General features: G+C 39.7%; 1 pseudogene; it reads right to left on the reverse strand.

Moving 5' to 3' along the window:
- Window positions 1–6,371: 6,371 nt before the first annotated feature.
- On the reverse strand, window positions 6,372–10,948 carry LOC107796139 (uncharacterized; annotated as a pseudogene).
- Window positions 10,949–24,945: the final 13,997 nt, after the last annotated feature.

Genomic DNA, 24,945 nt, shown 5'->3' on the forward strand with positions numbered 1-24,945 from the left:
AGACTTGTTCTCACGGTTCAGGGAATGGACAATCACCCACATTCCGAGAGAAGAAAACGCAGAAGCAAACGCACTAGCCAATTTGGGCTCATCCACAGAAATGAAGGGACCAGATTCCGGTGTGATCGTACAACTCATGCATTCGGTATTGGATGTAGACTGTTATTATGAAGTAAATGCGACTAATTTAGTCTGGGACTGGAGAAATGAAATAATCAACTATCTTGAGCATGGCAAACTGCCCGAAGATCCGAAGGCATCCTGGGAACTCCGTACCAAAGCAGCTTGCTACAGCTTCTAGGGAGGCCAGTTGTATAGAAAGTCGTTCCAAGGCTCGTTGGCCTGATATTTAGGAGCCTCTAGGGCTAATTATGTCATGAGAGAAGTTCACGAAGGAGTTTGTGGAAATCACTCAGGTGCGGACTCGTTAGTTTTAAAGTTAGTTAGGGCAGGATACTACTGGCCTCGGATGGAACAAGATGTTAAGGCATTCGTTTAGAAATACGACAAGTGTCAACACCACGCGCCATTAGTGTACCAGCCTACAGAGCTATTGCACTCAGTATTATCGCCATGGTCATTCATAAAATAGGGGATGGATATAGTCGGAACACTGCCATCGGCTCTCGGAAAGGTAAGGTTTCTTTTGATTTTAACTTATTACTTCTCTAAGTGGGTTGAAGCAGGCCGTTATCAGAAGATCGGCGAGCACGAAGTGGTCGATTTCCTATGGGAGAACGCAATTTTCATGTTTGGAATACCAAAAAAGATAGCTTGCGACAACAGGCCACAGTTCATAGGCGCAAAGGCCACAAAATTCCTTGAAAAATCAAAAGAATCACATCTTCACCATACCATCCGAGAGCAAATGGCCAAGTAGAGTTGACAAACAAGGTGATTATTCAAAACCTCAAAAGAGATTGGAAGCAGCCAAAGGCAAATGGCCCAAAGAGTTACCGACAGTGCTATGGGCATACCGAAGAACGATCAAGTCAAGCACGGGAGAGAAACCTTTCTCTCTCGTATACGGAGCAGAAGCTCTGATCTCAGTGGAAGTGGTAGAACCTACCATAAGATACTTCCGGGTGGACAAAGAAACAAACCACGAAGCATTGCTAGTCAAATTGGAGCTGTATGATGAAATCATGGACTTGGAGCACATAAAATGGTGGCTCAGAAACAAAGAATAGAAAGATACTATGAACCGGGAAGGCCCCTACCGGGTGTCAGCTGTCACCGGAAAAGGATCATATGAATTGGAAAACCAAGACGGAGTAAATTACCGAGCAACTGGAATGTGTCACACCTCAAAAGGTATTATTATTGATGAGCACCGCTTATACTGAAAGTATGTGCTGCACTCTTTTTCCATTCGCCCAATTTTTGTCCCAATTAGGTTTTTTTGGCAAATTTTTTACGAGGCATCAACGGAAAGCATACTACAAAGAAAACGCCATCAGCACAAATAAGACCTTCAAATGACAAGGCATGGAAATAACAAACCAATGGGGGATGGTTAGATAGCCTTTGGCTCGATAGCAAAGTTCCTAACGGGAATCAAAGCTTTCTATCAGACCAAAATCTACTTGACTGTTCATGAGTGCTTCTTCACTACAAGCCACTAGGGGTGGTTAGATAATCTTTGGCTTTGTATCAAAGTTCCTAATGGGAAATGAAGCTTCCTATTGGATGAAAGATTATTCAACCATTCACTAGTGAAATCCTCAAAGGAGCAAGACTTCTAGTTTTTCAATTCGTATTCTTCACATTCGAACACTAGGGGGAATGATATGAGAATACGACAACCTGATTGCCACAAAAACCAGGACTGCGAAATCCAGGAAAAAAATGTCTCATCGGGATCGAGGACTGCGCAGTCAGCCCCATAGAAACAAGTTGTATAAATTAGCCACAAATAATGGCAATTTCATTTTCAGCAGAACGAATGTTTATGTACTTTTAAAGATAAAAGAATTAAATAAAGTCCTTTTATTTTTATCTTGTTTCTTGTCCAAACAATGAATTAATTTTATCATTTGAAAGTTAATCAAGTACTTTAAATGTTAGTGCCGAAATGAACAGGAGACGTCCTCTTCAAGAGCACCGTAAACATAAGAGGGCCCTCTCTTATGAAACTCTCACAGAAAAAGGCTGGTTCCGAAAGAGTTTATGCCCAGAACTCAAACGCTATCGGGAAAAAATGCACCAGAAAGCTTTGCGTAATTCGACGCAAAAAAGTAAATTTTGCGCAATGCTTAAACGAAAAGCACTTTTATATATCAAAAATGTGCCAAGTAGCATGAGTACAGAAAGAAATACGAAAAGAAAGCAAAAAACTAAACTACAACACCCCTAAAACTCGGGGGATAAGAAGCATATGCGCCCCAGGAGAGGTAGGCGGATTTGTCGTCGGCTCGGGGTCTTGACCTTCATCATTATCCTCTTCAAGTTCCTCCTCTATTGCCGAAAACTCAAAACCGGAACCAGAAGAGTCACTTGCATCAGACCAAGTCGGGAGGCGCCTTTGAATAGTTGACTCCAACTCTCGGGCCTTGGCGATTTCGACATCAAAATTAATGACGCTCGCTTTGACCTCTTCCAAGGTTTTTCTGTTCATGCTATACATAGAGTATGTTTTCTTGATAATGAGGGAATCCGCTCGGTGCAGTGTTGTAAAGAGTGTGAAGCGAGGAAAAGCGGCAACACCCATTTCGCTTAAAGCGAGAAGCAAAGCGCTCACTTTTTGAAGTGAAGCAAAAAAAATATTAAAATAAATTATGTTAAGAGGAAAGGCAGTATACCATTCTGTTAAAAACTGGGTAGCATAAAAACAGTGAAAGAAGAACTGGGTAGCATTTCAACGAAGAGGAGAAGACTGAGAAAGAAGAACCGAAGGGAAAAAAATTCGCCAGCATTTCGATGCTATTTAGATGAAGAAGAAGACTTGGAACTCTGATAGTATGTTGAAGTTGAAAAGTGTACAAGACTTGGAACCCTAGTCGCCTATTTCTCTCTATTGTTGTTGGTCGTGTGTTTTAATAAAAGAACACCTTTATTTTTTAATTAAATATGTTGGCAGGTGTTTAAACAGAGAAGCGCTCGCTTCGGTCGCCTCACTTCGCTTCGTCGCTTCTCACTTTTTAGTGCGAAGTGCACTCTTTTGCCTACCTGAGTCGCTTCATATAGTAGAAGCAATCATAGGGTCGCCTCCCTTCTCTTCTCGCTTTAAGCGAGGAAGCGACCACTTTTCACAACACTGGCTCGGCATTGGAGTTCTGATTTAAGTTGATTGACCTCAGTCGAAAGGTCATCCCGCTCAGATCTCGTGGCTCTAAAGCTGAGCTCAAGGTCACGGATAATGGTTATATAAACCTTATTGTGCTCCATGACCCTCTTATATATTTCTCATCTAACTGGGCACGCTTCTCCTCAGCAGCAGCAACCTCTTCAGCTTTGGAGTTCAAGGCTGCCTCCAAGTTATTCAATCTCCCAGTAGAGGCAGCCTCACGCTCGGCAGCAGCAAGTACAGCATTTTGGACCTCAGACCATTTAGCCTTGGCTTCTTGAAATTGTACACTTAACTGGGAGGCTTCTTGGCTAAGGGCCATCACTTCCTGCTCACTCTACTGTAACCGAGCCTCCAACTCACTGGCTTCAGCTGCTTGTGCTTCCAGTACTGGGAGGCGAGCAACAACTTGGTCCCTTTCGTCTAGCAGTTGATCACGCTCAGATGTAAGCTTTTCTTATCAAGGATCAACTTCTGAAGGCCCTTGGAAGCAAGGAAGTTCGTCTGCGAAGCAAAAACCCAAGTCAGAAATTCTATCATAACAAATCAAGAAAAAACATACAGTAAAAAGAATTAGTACCATACCGCTACTGCATTATGCATGGCATTGTTTATCATACAATCCTCCGAAAGAGAGTGTATTTTCTTCTTATCTTTCTCTGAAGCCAGTGGCTTTAGGTAATTGGCGAGCTCTACGGGCCGGGACAGCAAATGACACTCAGTGGATACCGAGAGGGAGACACTCCTCCTCCTCTAAAGATCTGCAAAGGGTGCGAATAATTATGCACCAAATTCCCATGGTCTGGGGACTGGGCAGAAGGCATCCTCCTTTCGGGTGTCTGCAACCGATTGGGGTGACACAGCAGTTGCTGGTGACGAAGGTATAACCAGCGTGGAAGGAAATGAAGCTGATGGTATTGTGGGTTGAGAAGCAACTGTAGCAAAGGCAATGCTAATTGTAGGTTGCTCACCAACTGAAGACGGAAGAGGCCCGGTACTCAGCCTCACAGTACCGGGAGTAGCAGCTGGGACTGGAAAGCGAGAATTGGCATTCTCCACCAAGTCATACTCTCCCTAGAACGCTGGGGCACTGTACTCGGTTGGGGTTATAAGATCTTCAGATTGAGCATTCTGTTGAGCTGATGAAGGTCGTTTTCTTCTTTGTAGGGAAGCCCCTTCAGCACTAGCTTCCCCGTAATTATCAATCACCATAGAGACTGTGGCTGGCCGGGCACGGCTTTCTTCACCTTTTTATTTTTGCCCTCAGCTGAGGAAGAGCGTCGTATTTTAAGTTGCTTGCTCTTCGGTCGGGGACTCCGAGAGGAAGCACTTACACCAGAAGTGGATCTGGTGATGCATGTGTGGGTGAAGGCCTCCTTCAGCAACATCGCAGCCTCTGCGGAATCAGCCAAAACATCCTCCTCGAGGATGGTAACAGACCCCTGCGAAAGATCTAAATTCAATGGAAAAAGAAGTTAACCAATTTTCTTATACACAAAAATGAGATAAAGACAAGATTAGTTTCGCGAGTCAACTTACCATGATTTTTGGCCTTCCACCCGTATTTGAGGGCCAGTTCTTTCCACCGGCGGGTCTTAAGCGTGGTAATGTCCAGAATTTTCTGAACCCACTGGTCTAAGCCTTCAACCATTTGTGGTGTCCACCGAGCTGCTGAAATAATAAAAAGAGGAAGGATCAATATCAACACGAAACAACCTTTTTCAGAAAAAACACAGATGTTGAACTCAAGGAAAGATAGAGTTGTGGCAGGGATGATATCCCCGGTGGCAACAACAACGAACCGCAATGTCTATCCACGGTCGTTGTCATCATCCACCCTGGTGAGCAAAGCATAGTGGCTATATTTGTTAAAGTTTATTACTCCCCCACAAAAAATCTTGGAAGAGTAGAGGTTCATCATCTGAGCCAAGGTGACCTCCTTCTTTGTCTCCAGGCACAGTCACCTTAGACTGGCTACCGTCCGCCACACCGAAAGGCCCTCATGTGCCAAACAAATCTAGTATTTCTAGCACAGCTCCAGAGTCACGGGGTCAATTCCCCTGCTAAAAAAATACACCCAAAGTGAATGGGTACATATAAACGTTCATAAAGACCTTCTTAGGAAAGGTACTCGCTCCACTGCAGGAGTGCTAGAAGGGCAAATGGAAGAAGGGTACACACTAACAGCCCATGTACAAGAACTTGTAGAAAAAAACTTCTCTCTGAAGTCCTTAGCTGTATTGAGTCTTCTGAGAATGATGGTGCTCACCTTAGGAGGGGCAGCATCATCGCTATTTTCTTTGTTTTTTAGGAGAACTTGAGTTTTTGGAAGAGAAAGCCATGGTTAGCAAAAGGTAATGAGAGTTCTTTGAAGAACAAGATTAAAGAAGAGTGAAAGCAAGAAAGAGTTGAATGCAAAGAAGTTGAGAGAGTTTGAAGAACTGTAAAGTGTAAAAGAAGAAGAATAAGGCATATAAGTAAAGAAAAAAAAGGCGGCTAAAACCGTAGCCATGATTACCTCGAGAACTGGCAAAAATATTGCTAAATCGTGGACTGACGCGTGTTCGGAATATTAAATGCGGAGAGACGTGCGCCTAATCAAGTGTCAGAAACTGTTCAGAAGGGATCAGAAAATTTCCTGCCAAGAAAGGAATCTTCACCAACTTCCCAATGACACAAAGATGTGCTACCGGAAAGCAAGAGGACTATCTGTATAGAATAAAATCGGTTTATATTAAATACTTGAATAATAGAGCGACATGTGGAACTAGAGACAGACGAAAAAAGAGGCAAGGGAGAACCAAGACCGGGGACAGCAGCTTCGGTTGGCACCGGGCAAACCCCAAAAGGAATATTGCTAACAAGGACAAACAAATGTTTGTCACCCCATAACATTCAATGAAGAATATTCCTCAGTGTTAAATACATAATCCATTACAGAGAATTTTGGTATTCATAGCGTGTCGTTACATTCATTTTTTATGAAATACCTAATGCTTCGAGCTTTGAGATTTGAAGGGGTCAGTATTTACCCGTAAAATGGTACGGTTGAATTTATAATGTATTTTATAGATAAGCGAATCAATTTGATCCCAAAATCTCCATTCAATATTGAAATATATATTCATTTTTTATCAACAAAAAGATCCCCTAAAGAAAAAGTGGACATACGAACCACGAGATCTCACCACTTAATGTAAAATTACAGCTGATTGTCGTAATTTCTCATGACTCATTATCTCGTCATTGGCAGAACAACTCCTATTGATTAACAAGGAAAGAATTAGCAAACAAATTTGTCTATAACCATGTGGTACTTAGCGTAAGAGTTAGAAAGTTCTAAACTGTAACAATACAGCCAGAAAGAACAGAACAGTAATGGATTCAGGAGTCAACATCTTGCATTTAAATCCATTTGAAATTGCTTTCAAAAGTTGGAACATTGAATTGATATGTACAACTTTACCTATATACAGGAATGGTTCATGTCGTATATTCCACTTACCTGGTGAGAAACCAAAAACCAAAGGACCCTAATTGGGACCCTCTGCTAGCCACCATAAAAACATAAAAGAACAGCTGAACACAAAAGCCCTTCAAATTACTCCATGTTGTTCCGTCATGCCTCAATCTTTTTTCTCCTATTTGTCTTTTTCTGCTTTCCCTAGTTTTTTAATCATAATGCATACATTACCAGAAGGCTCAGTCCCTAAGAATGAGCATACTAGGAGGGTACACAATGTGTTAACCACAAAATATTTCATATAAGCTGGAAAAACATCCCAAAAAAGGAGAAGGCTTTAATTTGGATTGCACTAAACAAAAGTTGATTTCACAGATGTACATCTGGGATTTTGGGCATCTTCTCTATTTTATCGCCTCTATTAAACTCATTTGCATCAGAACTATGGGATAATAATTTTATTACCTAAGATTCTTACCGCTACTACTGCCGGATCGGATCAATGTTGACAGAATTTCAGAGAACTGAGGACGTTTTGAAGGGCAATTGTTCCAACACTTTATCATAAGAGATGTCAGGATTTGGGGGCAATCCTTTGGAATTTCAGGTCTAAGCCCACAAGCAGCAATTCCAACCGCAGCCTGTACTGGTGAGTAAGCAGAATATGCTACCTCACCAGTCACCATTTCCCATATGATCATTCCAAAACTATACACATTACTCATCCATGTCTCTGTAACACTTTCTGGATCACCTGCGATGATCTGTTAAAATAAAAAATAGAAAAAGAAGGATAAATGGTCAGCGGCATTACTTCTTTTCTCATTGATACAAAGTTGATAGCATATCGCATGGGATGAAAGATCTATGATGATTAAACTATAGCAGGATAGTCAACATCCTCCATTTCTAATTTGCTTTTAAGTAGGCTCCATGGAGATAAATCAACTTAGAAATGCTGCAAGGAAACCTAATCATGCAGCACCCTCTTTAGTTATAAAGTCATAAAGCAAAAACATTTATGATATCATATTGCGCATGCTCAATAATGATGCTAGGATAAGTGACATAAAGTTCACATTAGTAGAGCACTAATCAAAAATAACAATAATCGTGAAGTTCTCATTAGTATAACAATTCATACATACACTTTATCCAATGAAATAATCACTATGCTTAATAGTTATAGCCAACAAGTATCCTGCTTTCCGCAACTGTTAATCTACTCAATTGCAGCGAACCAAGAAAGAAAGGGGCATTTTTTAATCCTTAAGACTATGAATGTACACATGTATGAACCACAGAAGGAATTTGGTTATCAAAGAAAACGCTCCATAAAAAGTTTGTTACCCCATCAAAAACGCTCCATAAAAGTTTGTTTCCCTGTCTAAGACAGAGATGCCCTAAGGAATGAGTTACAGCATGCAGGGCCACTCATTGAAGCTCTAACACCTAGAAATTATATCTGTAGTTTCTGATGTGGGCTAGCCAATCTGAACATAGGCCCCAATCACCATGTAAGTCTTTTAGGACATTACTATATGCAGGTCATTTTGACATCTCCATTCTGCCCTCCATTGTTTTCAGTGAAACAAAGTCTTGCTTCCATTACCTTCTCATCCACACTGCACATGAGAAACTAAAAAAAAAAAAGTGTGGAGCCACGTAGAGTCCTATAAGAGCTATGGCTAATTGGCATCACCGACCTATGCTCACACTACCTTGGGCATAGAAGACGTTTCAGTAGGGGCTACCACCGCATTCCTGTTAAATATTTTACCACCTTAGCTCATAGCTCATTGGAGGGAAAACTAACATGTGACCACCAGCAAACTCATCTAGCCTCCATGGTATTAGACCACTAAAGTTTCAGTTACTGTTTGGAAGAGAGAACTGCTTTCCTCCCCGCTGTTAGAATGCTATCAAATTAGCAAGTGTAGTACAGGGGAAGTAAGTGAACATATCTGTTATTAACGGCCCCATATTGTCTGGATAATTCACCAAAACAGAATCTTGAAAGTTGAAACTATCACTAAGAAATCGATTCAAGAGATATATCTTACAATTCTTCTGCTTCTGACGATGACAAAAGTTAATACAATTAGATTAAACTGGCTGCAATTGCAAAGTCGTCTGAAATGCTCACTCTACCTAAAGGAATAATGTTTTTTCAAATTGTTTGACAAATTAAAGATTACTACAAGTAATAATGCTTGACCAGTCAAAAGAAAGTCTTTGGAATTTTGCAATAATAAGCGGACAGACATGAATGGAACATAAAGAACTCAAGTAGGATGCAAGAAGGAACAAACCTCGGGAGCTAGCCACCTATAACCATCTGTTTCGTACTCCATGGCTTCACCAACACTATTGCAAGCAGCAAGAATACCCATATCGCCTAAGCAAGCATTCCCCTGTTTGTCTAACAAGATCCTCTGTGTATTAAGATCTCTATATGCAGCTCCCATGATCATTCATGAACTTAATTCCCTCAGCTATGTCAATGGCAATCCTCATTATCTCTTTAGTCTGGAGTTTCTTCTTCTTGAGCAATAAGTCATGAACCGATCCACCTTCCATCAACTTAGTCACAACGCACAACCCATGATTTTCGTCAATGCAAACACCAAAAAGTTGCAATATACCCTTGTGCCCACAAGTCATCAACTCCAACAAATCTTTTCGAAGCTCAAATTCATAGGCATTGCCCTTATCACATCCCTTTAGTTTCTCAATTCCAACCTTTTTGCCCTTGTATGCCCCTCTAAATGTATTAGGTCCAATCTGATCAGCAAACTCGAGATTATCCGAGCTCAACAACCACCTTCCAATCTCATCTCCACAAGATTGCACTGTCTGCCATTCATCAACTGACACAGTAAATGTTTCATCGGGTAAAGGAATTTGCAATTGAACTTCTGAGCTCAAATTCTCAAACCCATTTCTGTAATTAACCTGCCCATTATCCTCTTCAATCTCTCCTAACTCTCTCCTTCTTGTGTTCTCCTCTTGACATCCACAAAGCCCAAAGGGTAGCTTCATAGAAGTAGATTTCGGCTTCTTAACAGCTGATTTGATCGCATTTTCAATCCTACTCCTAAACATTCTTTCTCCTCCAGATTGAACCAAAAGCATCACAACCCCCAATGTAAAACTTTTCTTTTCGAAGATCTGTATCTTTTTACAACAAATGGAAGCACTGTCAAGCGCCCCAGACATTGCAGGCCACGAAATGGAACAGTTACAAGCAAATGTAAGCTTGAAAATAACCCCAGCCACGTCATCATCAAACACCTCTTCAATCATAATCGCTGGTTGGTCCTCTACTGACGCTTGCTCGATCAATTTAATATGTAAAAACACCTCCTTCATTTCGAATCCCGCTTGCGCATAGCTAACAAACAAAAAAACAATCAATTTCAAAGCAAATCAAGAATAAATAGAGACAACGTTTTAAGTGCGGATCCAGTGTTGATTCCTGAAATATTTTGGAAAATCGTAAAAAAAAGCTAAACCTGAGGGGCAAAGAATCGTAATGCTTGCGAATGTTAGAGACAAGCTTCTCGGGAAGTTGACTGCCAGGGTAAAGTTGAGTCAAGCTACGTACAACACTACCCCAAACATGTTTCCGACAAGTTTCGACCCGGTTCGAGGGAGGACCAGTCGACTCACGAACCGAGTCAATGCTAAGCGAGTTCTTAAGTGAAGCAATGGCCTCAGAAACGTTCCGGCTCAACCTCTGGAAACGCTTCTGCATAGCTGAAGACTCTTTAAAACCTCCATCTGAACCGGCACTGCTTGGACCGGATGAAGAAGCATTTTCCAGTTGAGCCTCCGATCTATCATTTGTTCTCATTAAGACTTGTTCCACCATGTCTTCATCCGTACTGGTTCGGCTCGACCAGCATTCTAAAGCTGCGGCCATGGTTTAAGACTAGTATTCAAGTTTTGAATTGAATGTATATATTTATCGAAACGGAGTTAAAATAAAAGAGTGACTAGAATGAAATTTTTCTTATAGTGGTATGAGATTTTAGTGTGTACTAACTACAGTTTTGAGTCCGACATGAGAGTGGCTGGCGACTCGTGACTAAAGGGGTAAAAAGAGTGGTTTTTTGGGAGCCGGCGAAAAATAAATAGGGGGATGTCAATGGGGTGTGATTGAGAGCGGAAAGGCCCATGGGAGTAATGTGATGATACGTGGAAATACGAGTGTGCACGGAAATAATGATTTGTTATCCGGTGTCCTTGGAGCTACATATAGGACCCAATATTGATTACTCCTTCTATTAAGCTATTTCATTTTTGGCTCGTTCTAAAAATAATGACGTTTTTTTAAATTTAGAAATAATTTAGCTTAAATTTTCAAGTCAATCGTTAATGAGAAATATTTAGAATCACACAAATACTCTAGATCCCTTTTTTGATTTGTTTAGAACCACAAATTCTAAAAGTCTTCATTTTTTCTTAAACTCTGTATTCAGTCAAATAGATTCACATAAATTGAAATGGAGGGAGTATTAACGAAAAAAAGGGAAATGGTAACATCAAGCGTCTAAATCTCAGTAGGTAGAGCGTATGTTTCCTAGGTAATAAGTCGTAGGTTCGACACCTATATTATCCGTTGCTTTGTATCTTTTTTCGAGAAATTTTATTGTGTGTGAAGTTCCTTTTTATCTCACAAATTTGTAGACCCAATTTTATATTTTTGGGTCCATAAAAATCTGAGTCCATAAAACTGTAAGACAAAAAAGATGCATCATACAACTAGTGACAACTAATGTCATGAGACACAAAATAAAAAATTTCCCTTTTTCCTTTTTGAATTGTTAACTCATTTTCTTCCTTTAACTTTGCTTTAAAAATAAGGCAAAATGCACTTAAATTTACCCACTAAATTTTAAGGCAAAATGCACTTAAAGAACCCCTTAATTTGATTTGGCAGTATGTGTGAATATACATGCTAATGAATTTGTTCTCACCTAGAAAAGTTAAAAAGTATTTGCATTTCCATATTTGCCCTTAATTTCACATTTCTCTCCCTGCTTAGTGCCCACCATCGTCGTTGCCACCATTTCAGCATCTTCAAACCAGCGAAAACCCCAAACACAAAAAGCTGAAAAACCTTTTTCATTTTGCACCATCCACAAAACAAAAGTCAGAAAAAATTTCAATAATATCGATAACACAAATAAATTACATGTTCAAGTGAAATGCTCTAAAAACAAAACTACCCTCACTAATGTCCTCTGCCATCAAAGATTTCTTTTACTTTTGTGTGTCCAGATTCAGGCCATGTTTTCCATGAACTTTGGGGAGAAACAGATGAGGAATCTAAAACAAGACCAAAGTTGGTAAGCTTCTTGATTTATCGGATTCCAGCAGCGAGGAAGAACGAGTTTGAGCTTGCGGAACAAACAACATCAAAGAGAAAACAAATGTTTATAATATACGTTAAGCATATTTGGTGGTCTAGGTTAGTAATTTTCAGAAAGAACGTCAATGGCGGAGTTTCCTGCTAAGTCTCGATCTTTCTGAAAATCTATCAGAACCATAACTGGGGGGAGAGATTGGGATAAAGAAAATAAAAAAGTCGGAGGAGCAAAAGGGACAAGCAGTTAGGGGTGCAGGAGGACTTGGAGAAGAACAAAAAGAAAGGGGTTATTTGCTTTTCTTTTTTCTTTTCTTAATTAAATGTGTTTAGACTTTAATTTCTTTCATTAGATGTGTTATATGATGATTCGTTACTTTGACACACCAATTGCATTTATATTTTCCATGTGAGGTTTACCAAATCGAGGGTTCATGGGACACACTTTTGCCTAGAATAGGCGTCTGTCTTATTAGTACTAAGTAAGTTTAAGTGTCAAATTAAAATTGATAGTTCGGACTAAGTTTAAGTATCTATGTATGTATTCTGCCAAAAGTCAAATACCTCCGCCAACTTTGAAAATAGGCACTCTCCCTCCTTTATCTTAATTGAACATTTTAAATACATATTTTACTCTCTATTATCAACTTATATCTCTTTTTACTTTTTTTATATTATGATACCTTTTTCTTCTTTAACTATATTATGAACTTACTTATAAAATAAATCAATCTTATTTATCAAATAAATAAGTAAAAGATTATTTTCAAGCATATATAATATTGAAATAGTAAAAGAATTGAGTAAAATAAATAAAAATTAATTAGAATGAAACTATGGTAAGTGAAGGTGATAAAAGGGGACGGGATAGACCTAAAATCACATATAAGGAAGTTATTTCGAAAGACCTACAAATTCTTGGGATCAGTACAGACTTACATAAAGATAGGTGCCATGATCTTAATTCCCCACCAAAGCTGTGACGGCGCCTAATACTACTTGCTAGGCAAGCAAAAAAAATAATAGCAAAAAACCCAATAACAGGATAAGATAGTCTTAATAGCTGAATAATCATAAATGATAGAAGTCAATAGCATTCATACAACTAAATTATCCCACAATCTGATGTCACTGAGTACATGAGCGCTACAGAATTTGTAAATACATAGTATGATCCAAAATACACAACTGTCTAAAAGATAGAACAGTAATAGCATAAATAAAAGGAGGAAGGGACTTCAAGGTCTGCGAACAAATTCAACAACTACCTCGAAACCTTCAAAAGAAATTGGTACTGGTGCAACCCATTAGCGATCACCTCTCTTGGAGTACCTGAATCTGTACAGGAAGTCTGGAGTATAGTATGGGTACAATCGACCCAATGTACTTAATATGTAACAAGCCTAACCTCAAGCTAAAAGTAGTGGTGAGCTCCGCAGGTCCAAATACTCATATTCTATTACTGTTATAATGGATTATATTCAACCTTCTATTTGTGAAAAGGTCAAGCATTATTATATTCAACCTTTTCACAAATAGAAGGTTGAATATAATCCATTATAACAGTAATAGAATAATATTGCTAAAGACAAGTAGCTCAAGCATTATTATATTCAACCTTTTCACAAATAGAAGGAATGTGGCTTGCTTTTCAAAAAAAAGCAATTAAGGCTTTTTCCACACATAAGTCATTTAAACATGGCTTCATCAACTTAACAGTGATTCCAAGTCCAACACATTGAATAAGCACAACAAGTACAAATATGCAAAAGAGAAGGGATACGTCCTGGTACCTGTATGACAAGTATGTATGCTAGAATCAATAATGTTGTAGTTTAAAATATCAAATATGTCATATCTCAGAACGTGTGTAGTGCCTGGCACATTTGCCATGGGACCCTCACGCTAAACAATAATAATACTCAGCACTGTACGAGTGCGTGACACAAGTCCCTCACCAAAGCACCTATGTGACTGTTTTCCTGCGCCCGCAGTTTAACCTGACTTCGGAAGGGAGGGTGATTGATCAAACGCTGATCGGATCTAAGTCAACGATCAATATCACATAGCCCAACATGGGGCCTAGCATATGTGTCATCTCATAATCATTATCACTTAGCCCAATATGGGGTCGGGCATACGCGTCACCTTATAATCAATACCAAATCGACTTTATGGACCCAAGCTCAGTCATCAATCGCTCAAGTCTCAAATATTTGCATCTCATAGTACTCAACTCAAACTGTGTCAGACATATAAGGACATCAATAATATGTGAGATAGTATTTAAAGAAGGTACATAAACAGTGATATAATACGTGGATAAAGCATCATGACTAAGAGTATGACTACAACTAAGCCAAACAACTCAAAATAGCAAGAATATCCCTATCTTCTTAAGTCCCCACTTTCAAAATCATTTTGAATAATTGGAACATGTGAAATATTATCACTTGGAATAATAGGAGCATCAGAAATATTCTCAAATTTTAAAGGAAAAATTTTTTCAAAAAAAATCAGCATTTTTTGTTTCAACAATAATATAGTGTTCAAGCACGTCACTTTGACTATTAAAAATCTATATGCTGCACTACTTTCAGCATACCCAATAAACATACAATCAGATATTTTAGACTATATTTTTCTTTTCTTAGGATCGGATAACATAACTTTAGCAAGGTACCCCCACACTTTCAAATATTTCAAATTAGGGGAATAGCCTTTCCACAACTCATAAGGAGTTTTACCCATTTCTTATAGGGAATTCTATTTTGTAAATGACAAGCAGATAAAATGGTTTCACCCCAAAGATTATCCGGGGCACCAGAACTAACAAGCATGTTATTCATCATTTCCTTTAAGGTCCTATTTTTCTTTCCGCTACACCATTTGATTGTGGAGAATATGGCGGAGTTATCTCGTGAATTATGCCTTCTTTCTCACAATAATCATTCAACAAAATAAATTTACCACCTCTATCAGATCTAACTTTTTTGATTTTCTTATCTAATTGATTTTCTACTTAAGATTTATAAATTAAAAGCTTCATCTTTATTTCTTAACAAATAAACTTTTGTATATCTAGAAAAATCGTTTATAAAAGTCACATAATATTTTTTCCCTCCTCTAGTCATAGTTTGTTTAGCTTCTGACAAACTTCACACTTATCAATATTTGAAAAATTAATATTTAATATCAGACCTCCGGAATGCATTTTCTTAATATAAGATAAGCTAACATATCCTAATCTAGCATGCCATAAATTAAAAGAGTCAATCAAATAAGCAGAAGTACTAGCATTTTCATTCATAACATTGAGTACAAACAATCCATGGTTATAATAACCCTTGCCAACAAAATTATTATTCTTGGTCAACACGACCTTATCATATCAAAAGAAACCTTCACCCCTACTTTTTCTAATAATCCCACGGAGACCAAATTGGCTCGGATACTAGGAACATGCAACACGTCATTAAATGCCAAAGTTTTGCCAGATGTGAATTTGAGAAGAACTTTGTCTTTCCAAGAACTTGAGTAGTTCTTGAATCACCAAGATAGACAATTTCTTCTCCCTCCTCAACTTGGGTGTAAGACACAAAGTCTTTTTTGTTAGCACATATGTGCCTAGTGGCACCAGAATCTATCACTCAATCTTTCACATTGGCTACAAGGTTCACTTGGAAAACAACCACAATAATTATATCATCCACTTTGGCTTCAGTCAAATTTACTTTAGTCTTAGTAGGATTGTCATTCCCAACCCTTTTTCGGTATTGAGCAACGCAGTGGCCAAGTTTGCCATACACAAAGGAGTTGCCTATTTTCTTGAAGGTTTGATTGTTGGTTTTGGGCTTATAACCATTTATTTTGTCATACATGTTACTTAATTTTCTCTGAGGGTTGTTGTCCTCCACAAGGTTGCTTCTAGTAGCAATTTCTTTTTCTTTGTCAACAACAGCTTGCTTGCGGTTAAATTTACCTCCACCAAAAACCACAATTTTCGAAACAACGGGAAAAGATTTGGCATGTGTAATTAGCGATAGAACAACAACAGAAACAGTAGGAGCAGCGGGTGTAGTAGCAACAACAACAACATTAGCAGCATTATTCTCCATAATAATAGTGTGTAAATATCCTTAAGATTGTTGTAAAATTATTAGATTATGGAGAATAAGATTTAGCTTGAGGCGTGCCAAAGACATTGTCCTTAAGGATATTTCGCATACACCGTAATGAATAAAATTAGGCATATCCCCCAGGATTCAACAAGCTCTTCTAGTATAACTAAGAGCAGAAACAACAAAGATTAATGAGAAGAAAACCCGACATAAAAGATAAGGGAAGAAAAGTTTTTAACTTTTTTCTTTTACACAGTCCTCAAGATGTAAAAAAAATAAATATAAATAGTGCAAAAGAAATGCACAATCTGATAAGAAATTGTCTAAGCCATAAAGGTTTTCCAAAGCTTACAAAACGTTCAAATTCAAACATACAAAAATGTTAAAATTCAAAGCCATTAAGGCTGTCAAATGCTCAATTATTCTTTCCGGTATAACTTCTACCCACTAATGAGCATTCAATAATCAGATTTATTTTGTCCCAAGTGAATTCAAAATTAAACTAATTTTCTGTTATAAATATATTTAAAATAATTACTATAATAATGACTCATTAATATAATGGTATGAAAATGAATCTAAATATAGTTTTAGAATATTTCTTTTTGAGATATCAAAAATATTTTCTATCAACAAGTACCATCAAATTGCAATGAAACCAATAAAATTGATACGATGGTATATCCTTCATTTGTGTGATTCCTTGCATCCGCTCGATCAGCTAAAGGCCTTCAATAGTAGTTCCAAAATACCAATTAAAAACTATCCAGTAGGTGGGAAATGACTGCATTCGGTGAGCATAATCATGCAACATATTTATAATCCATCAGTCTGCTTTGTTAAAATAGTATCTCGAACGTGACCATTGTCACGACCCAATTACTCACCTGAGGATGTCATGATGACACCTAATCTCTAAGACTAAATAAGCCTAATATGCATGGAGAAATAGTGGACATAATAATAAAACTTCGAATTTAAAACATCTAGCTATCATAATAGAACTCAACAATAACGCTGACAATAACTTACAAAATCTGGTGAGACTGAGTCAAAAGCTCTACACGAATATACTGTAAAATTTCTAATACATCACTGTCTAAATAAATAGTAAGCAGTCGAAAAACAAGGACAGAGAGTGACTCTGTGATGACCCAAAAGGTCATCACTTGATTTACGAGTAAATTCTGTGTTTCGAGGCCTTAGAAGCCTTCTTTTTCCTCACCTTGATTTGCTTGCACGGTCCGGGCGTATATCCAAAATGCTTTTATGTGGAAATGTGATGAAAATGCTAATTTGGCCTTTAAAATTAAATTTAAGTTGACTTCGGTCACTATTTTAGGTAAACGGAGTCGGACCTGTGATTTGACGATCCCGTAGGGTTCGTAAGAAAATATGGAACTTAGGCGTATGTCCGGAATCGAATTCCGAGGTTCCAAGCCCGAGAAATGAATTTTTGAAAGAAATTATTTTACTGAAAATATAAGAATTGTTGAAAATTTGATTATATTTGAAATTTATGGTATCAGACCCGTATTTTAGTTCCGGATCCTAGTAAAGGTTCAATATGATGTTTGAGTTGTGTCTGTAAAATTTGGTAAGAAACGGAAGTCGTTTGATGTGATTCGGACCCGTATTTGTAAAGTTTGAAACTTTGAAAGTTTTGAGATTTTTCTTAGATTTCTATGCTAAATTCGTTGTTTTAGATGTTATTTTGGCGATTTGATCGCACGAGTAAGTTCGTAGGATATTTTTGAGGTAGTGTACATGTTTGGTTTGGAGCCCCGAGAGCTCGGGTGAGTTTTGGATAGGCGTCGGAGTGTTTTTGGACTTAGAAAATCTGGTGTTTTTGTTGTTTGCTGGTGTCCAGGTTTTTGTGCTATCCGATCGCATAGGTAGGTCCGTGATCGCATAGTGTAGTCTCAGGGGGCCCTATTTTGTGTACTATGCGAATGCACTGACTGGGACGCGAACGCAGAGCTTTGGGTATGTTGCTCTACGCGAACGCGTCTAAGTCTACGCGAACGCGTTGCCTAAGGGGGAGCTGGGGAATGGTTGGCCATAACACTGTGCGAACGCGTAAGCCAGGAGGATTAAGCCTATGCGAACACGGCCAAAGGCACGCGAACGCATAGAATACCTGTCTAGTCTTTTTAAAAACAATAACAAAATGGGTTTTCTCCAAAATTTCATAACTCTTTCATTGAAACTCAAACTTGGGCGGTTTTTTGAAGGGGGATTTCATCACAAAACCATAGGTATGTGTTCGTAGACTTGTTTTCTTCAATTTTCATTAACACCCATTAGATTTCTAGTCCTAAATCATGTTCTTAAGAGTAGAAAATTGGGGATTTGGGTAGAGTTAGGGCTTTTTGAATAATTGGAATTTAGACCTTAGTTTGGGGTCGAATTCCGAAACTAATTATATATTCGGGCTCGTGGGTGAATGGGTGATCGGGTTTTGGTCCGAACCTTGTATTTTGACCAAGCGGGTCCGGGGTCGATTTTTGACTTTTTGGGGAAAATGATAGAAAACTTATAATTAAGCATTGGATATGAATTCTTTAGCATTTATTGATGTTGTTAAATCAATTTGTACTAGATACAAGTAAATTGGAGGCGAATTCTAAAGGAAAAGCGGTGTCAGGCTTGAGTTAGCCGTGGAAGTTTGAGGTAAATGTTTGGTCTAACCTTAGATTGAGGGATTAGGAGTTGTGTCCTATTTGCTATGTGTTATTTATTGAGTACGACGTATAGACATGGTGACGAATATCTATACGTTGGTGTCAAGCATGCCCATGAGTCTTATACTATGATTAATGTGACTCTGTTTGTATTGTTCATGCCTTATGTAATGATTTCTATTGTTGAGCAAAGCTTGTGGAAGTAATATTGGTATTTGGATATTGAAGAGTGTTGGCTCAAGTTGTAAAATGAATTGTGGAAGTATAATTGGCAATTGAACCTTATAGAGCATTGGCTCAAGTTGTGAAGTGAGTTGTGAAGTAAATGTGAAAAAGAGAAGAGGATTATTATATTGTCTCCCTTGTCGGGATGTTATTGCTTTTAATGCTATCTCCTTTGCGGGGATGTTGATGATTTTGATATTGTTCCCTTGCCAGGATTTGATTGTTGTACTATTGTTCGCTTGCCGGGATTTTATTGTAATTTTATTTATTTTCTTGCCCCTATTTCTTGTGATTGTTGTTTGGGTGAGAAAGAGTGTTAAAGTACGAAGGGTGATGTCGTGCATTGTTTTGGTGAGAAAGTGTTAAATCACGAAGGGTTATGCCGTATATGATTTTGTGAGGAAGAGTGTAAAAGCACGAAGGGTGATGTCGTGCCGCACGATGTACAATTCCATGCCATTTATGATTTTATGGTGAGGACGAGAGTAAAAGCACGAAGGGTGATGTCATGCACTTGTCCTTGATTTTCCTGATTCTTGCTGATAATTGAGTTATGGTGTTCTTTACGTTTATATACTAATTTTCTATTGTTACTTGATTTTACTATGATGTTATTGATTCCCTTGCCCAAATTTCTTTGTGATTATTGCTTGGGTGAGGAAGAGTGTAAAGCACGAAGGTTGATGTCGTGCATGATATTTGTAAGAAAGTGTTAAAGCACGAAGTGTAATGCCGTGCATGTTATTTGTGAGAGAGTGTTAAAGCACGAAGGGTGATGTCATGCACTTGTCTTTGATTTCCTAATTTTTGTTGATAACTGAGTTATGGTTTCTCTACATTTAATTGTTGGTTTTCTGTTGATACTTTTTGTACCCCGCAGCATGATCCCCCCTTCCTATCTTCAATTGAACTATGGTGATCCTTATATTTACTTATTGTTCTTCTATTATTATTCGATGTCCCCGCAGCATGTTTTCCCCTCCCATCCTTAACTGTACATTTCTGCTTTATGTTTTCCGTTGTATATGATTTAACTGCACAGGTTTATTTGGTAGTCTGGTCCTAGCCTCGTCACTACTTCGCCGAGGTTAGGCTAGGCACTTGCCAGCACATGGGGTCAGTTGTGCAGATACTACACTCTGCACTGTGTGCAGATCCCGGTGCAGCAGCTTCTGAATCTTAGCTTTGGGTTGTTGCCTTCAGTCCATTCGAAGATCCGAGGTAGTCCTGCAGGCATCCGCAGGCCTTGGCGTCTCCTTCTATCCTTTTATTTTGTTTCTTTAATGTATTTCAGAGACGGTGTTGTAATAACTCTTTCGGACCTTTATTTGTAGTATTCTTAGACAGTCTGTGAAATTATGACACCAGTCTTGGGTAGTTTATGTATGGATTGGTATTGGCATCTTTATTAATATATTACGTTTCAGTCTTCCACTTTTAATTTCTGCTGTTTATGTAACGTTGGTCCTTAATTGTTAAAGGATAAAAAATGGGGAAAAGGTAAATAATTCAAATATTTGGCTTGCCTAGCTTTCACAAGTAGGTGCCCTCATGACTCCCGAGAGTGGAAAATCCAGGTCGTGACAAGTTGGTATCAGAGCTCTAGGTTCCATAGGTCTCGCAATTCACAAACAAGCTTAGTAGAGTCTGAGGGATCGGTACGAAGACGTTTGTATTTATCCCTCAGAGGCTATAGAGTTAAGAAAAACTCACATCTATTCTTTCCTGTCAAGCAATTTTGTTCTCTCAATGCTAAATTGAAACCTCTACTCTTGTTCTTTCGTGAATGGTGAGGTCACGTACCGCTTCTTCAGCCGAGTAGCAGCACAGACCGGTGATAGATCAACTAGGTTTTCGGAGGCTTTGTGGAGGTTGTATAGGTTTCACCAAGCTCTTTACTACCACTTTCAGTGGTGCATCTTCGGAGGATCCTCAGGATTATTTAGGCAGCTATCATGAGGTTCTCAGGAACATGGGGATAGTGGGGCCAATGGGTTCGACTTTGCTACTTTTCGCTTGTCTGGATCCGCCAAGACTTGGTGGAGAGATTATTGTTTGGCTAGACTAGTTGGGTCACCAGCTTTGACTTGGGATCAATTTTCTTAGCTATTTCTAGAGAAGTTTCTTCCTGTCACTCAGAGAGAGATCTATCGGAGGCAGTTTGAGCATCTCCAGCATGGTTCTATGATTGTTACTCAATACGAGACTAGGTTTATTGATTTGGCTCGTCATGCTCTTCTTATACTTACCACTGAGAGAGAGAGAGAGAGAGGAGGTTCATTGAGGGACTCGTTCAGCCCGCCCAGCCAGCTAGAGGTGGAGGTAAAGGTGCTAAAGTGGAGGTAGAGGTATTAGAGGTGGAGGTCAGGCCGCTAGAGGTGGAGGCCAGCCAGCAGCAGGCCATCCTAGAGATGTAGTTCAAGGTGGTGGGGCCCAGCCCCAATGTTATGCTCTTCCAGTCAGGCTTGAGGCTGAGGCTTCCGATGTAGTTATCACAGGTACGGTTCTGGTTTGTACGAGAGATGTTTCAGTTCTATTTGACTATGTGTCATCTTATTTTGCACTGTATCTGGTCATGCTTAGTGATTCCTTGAGTGCTCCTATATATGTGTCTACACCGGTGGGTGATTCTATTGTGGTAGATTGTGTCCATCGTTCATGTATAGTTGTGATCGGGGGTTTTGAGACTCGTGTAGATTTGTTACTTTTGGATATGGTTGATTTTGATGTCATATTAGGGATGGACTGGTTATCATCATACCACGCTATCTTGGACTGTCATGCCAAGACTGTAACCTTAGTCTTGTCGGGCTTGCCTCGTTTAGAGTAGAGAGGGACTCCTGGTCATTCTACCCATAGTGTTATCTCATATATGAAGGCTCGACGTATGGTCGAAAAGGGATGTTTGGCTTATTTGGCATATTTTTGTGATTCTAGTGTCGAGGTTCCTTCTATTGATTATGTGCCTGTTGTTCGTGAGTTTCCTAAGGTATTTCCTTCAGACCTGCCGGGTATGCCACCCGACAAGGATATTGACTTCTATATTGATTTGGCTCCGGGCACTCAGCCCATTTCTATCCCGCCATATCGTATGGCCCCGCCTGAGTTGAAGGAGTAGTTGCAAGACTTGCTTGAGAAAGGCTTCATTAGACCTAGTGTCTCGCCTTGGGGTGCACCAGCGTTGTTTGTTAAGAAGAATGATGGATCGATGAGGATGTATATAGATTATTGGGAGTTGAACAAGGTTACCATCAAGAATAAGTATCCATTGCCGAGGATTGATGATTTGTTTGATCAGTTTCAGGGTGACACGATATTTTTTAAGATTGACTTGAGATCTGGTTACCATCAGTTGAGGATTAGGGCATCTGATGTCCCTAAGACAGCTTTTCGCACTCGGTACGGGCATTATGAGTTCTTGGTGATGTCATTTGGATTGACAAATCCCCTAGAAGCTTTTATGGATTTGATGAACCGAGTGTTCAGACCTTACTTGGATTCATTTGTGATAGTCTTCATTGATGACATTTTGATTTATTCCCGCAGCCGGTAGGAGTATGAGCAACATTTGAGAGTGGTTCTTCAGACTTTGAAAGATAGTCAGTTGTATGCTAAGTTTTCGAAGTGTGAGTTCTAGTTGAGTTCAGCCGCTTTCTTGGGTCATGTTGTTTTAGCAGAGGGCATTCAGGTAGATCCGAAGAAGATAGAGACAGTCAAGAACTATCCTAGACCAGCATCAGCTACATAGATCTGGAGTTTCTTGGGTTTGGTAGGCTATTATCGTCGCTTTGTGGAGGGGTTTTCATCTATTGCAACCCCGATGACCAGGTTGACTCAGAAGGGTGCCCAGTTCAGGTGGTCGGACGAGTATGAGGCGAGCTTTCAGAAGCTCAAGACAGCTTTGACTACGGCGCCAGTGTTGGTTTTGCCCACAGGTTCAGGGCTATATACAGTTTATTGTGATGCATCTCGTATTGGACTTGGTACGGTGTTGATGCAGGATGGCAAGGTTATTGAATATGCTTCACGTCAGTTGAAGATTCATGGGAAGAACTATACGGTTCATGATTTGGAGTTAGCAGCCATTGTTCACGCGTTGAAGATTTGGAGGCATTATCTGTATGGCATGGCATGTGAGGTGTTCACAGATCACAAGAGTTTGCAATACTTGTTCAAGCAGAAGGAGCTAAATTTGAGGCAGAAAAGGTGGTTGGAGATATTGAAGGATTATGATATCACCGTCTTATATCATCCGGGAAAGGCCAATGTGGTGGCCGGTGTTTTGAGTAGGAAATCAGCCAGTATGGGCAGTTTCGCGTATATTCTGGTCGGTGAGAGACCGCTTGCCTTGGATATTCAGACTTTGGCCAATCAGTTCGTGATGTTGGATGTTTCTGAGCCCAACCGTGTGTTATCTTGCACAGTCACTCGTTCTTCTTTATTGGAGTGTATCCGCGATCGACAATATGATGATCCTCATTTATGTGTCCCTAGAGACACGGTGCAACACGGAGGTGCCAAGCAAGTTACCTTAGGAGATGATGGAGTTTTGAGGCTTCAGGGTCGAGTTTGTGTGCCTAATGTGGATGGACTCCGAGAGTTGATTTTAGAGGAGGCCCATAGTTTCCGGTACTCTATTCATCCGGGCGCCACTAAGATGCATCAGGATTTGCGGCAGCATTATTGGTGGAGGAGAATGAAGAAAGATATTGTTGCATATGTGGCTCGGTGTTTGAATTGTCAACAAGTAAAGTATGAGAATCAGAGACTTGGTGGTTTGTTTTAGAGGATTGAGCTTCCCGAGTGAAAATGGGAGCATATCACTATGGACTTTGTTGTGGGACTCCCACGGACTCAGAGAAAGTTCGATGTATTGTGGATAGGCTGACTAAGTCAGCACATTTCATTCTTGTGGCAGTCTCCTATTCTTCTGAAAGGTTAGCTGAGATCTATATCCGGGAGATTGTTTGTCTTTATGGTATGCCCATGTCTACTATTTCTGATCGAGGTACGTAGTTTATCTCGCATTTCTGGAGAGTCATTCAACGTGATTTGGGTACACGGGTCGAGTTGAGCACAACATTTTATCCTCAGACGGACGGGTAGTCCGAGCGTACTATTCATATTTTAGAGGATATGCTCCGAGCTTGTGTCATTAACTTTGGAGGCTCGTGGAATCAGTTTTTGCCTTTAGCGGAGTTTGCCTACAACAACAGCTACCAGCCGAGCATCCAGATGGCTCCTTATAAGGCTTTATATGGTAAGCGGTATCGATCGCCGATTGGATGGTTTGAGCCGGGAGAGGCTCGGTTGTTGGGTACGGATCTAGTACAGGATGCCTTAGACAAGGTCAGGATTATTCAGGATAGGCTTCATACAGCTCAGTTCAGGAAAAAGAGTTACACCGACCGTAAGGTTCGTGATGTGGCATTCATGATTGGCGAGCGAGTGTTGCTTCGGGTGTCGCCTATGAAGTGCGTGATGAAATTTGGAAAGAATAGCAAGCTTAGCCCTAAGTTCATTGGCTCGTTTGAGATTCTTGATTGAGTGGGAGAGGTGGCTTACAGACTTGCGTTGTTGCCGAGTTTATCAGCCGTGCATCCAGTGTTTCATGTGTCCATGCTTCGGAAGTATCACATCAATCCATCCCACGTGTTAGACTTCAGCACTGTCCAGTTGGACAATGACTTGTCATATGAGGAGGAGCCGGTAGCTATTTTAGACCGGCAGGTTCGTCAGTTGAGATCGAAGAGTTTCCCTTCTGTTCGTGTTCAGTGGAGAGGTCAGCCTGCTGA

Source organism: Nicotiana tabacum, chromosome 10 (genome assembly GCF_000715075.1).
Source record: "Nicotiana tabacum cultivar K326 chromosome 10, ASM71507v2, whole genome shotgun sequence".
Taxonomy (NCBI): domain Eukaryota; kingdom Viridiplantae; phylum Streptophyta; class Magnoliopsida; order Solanales; family Solanaceae; genus Nicotiana; species Nicotiana tabacum.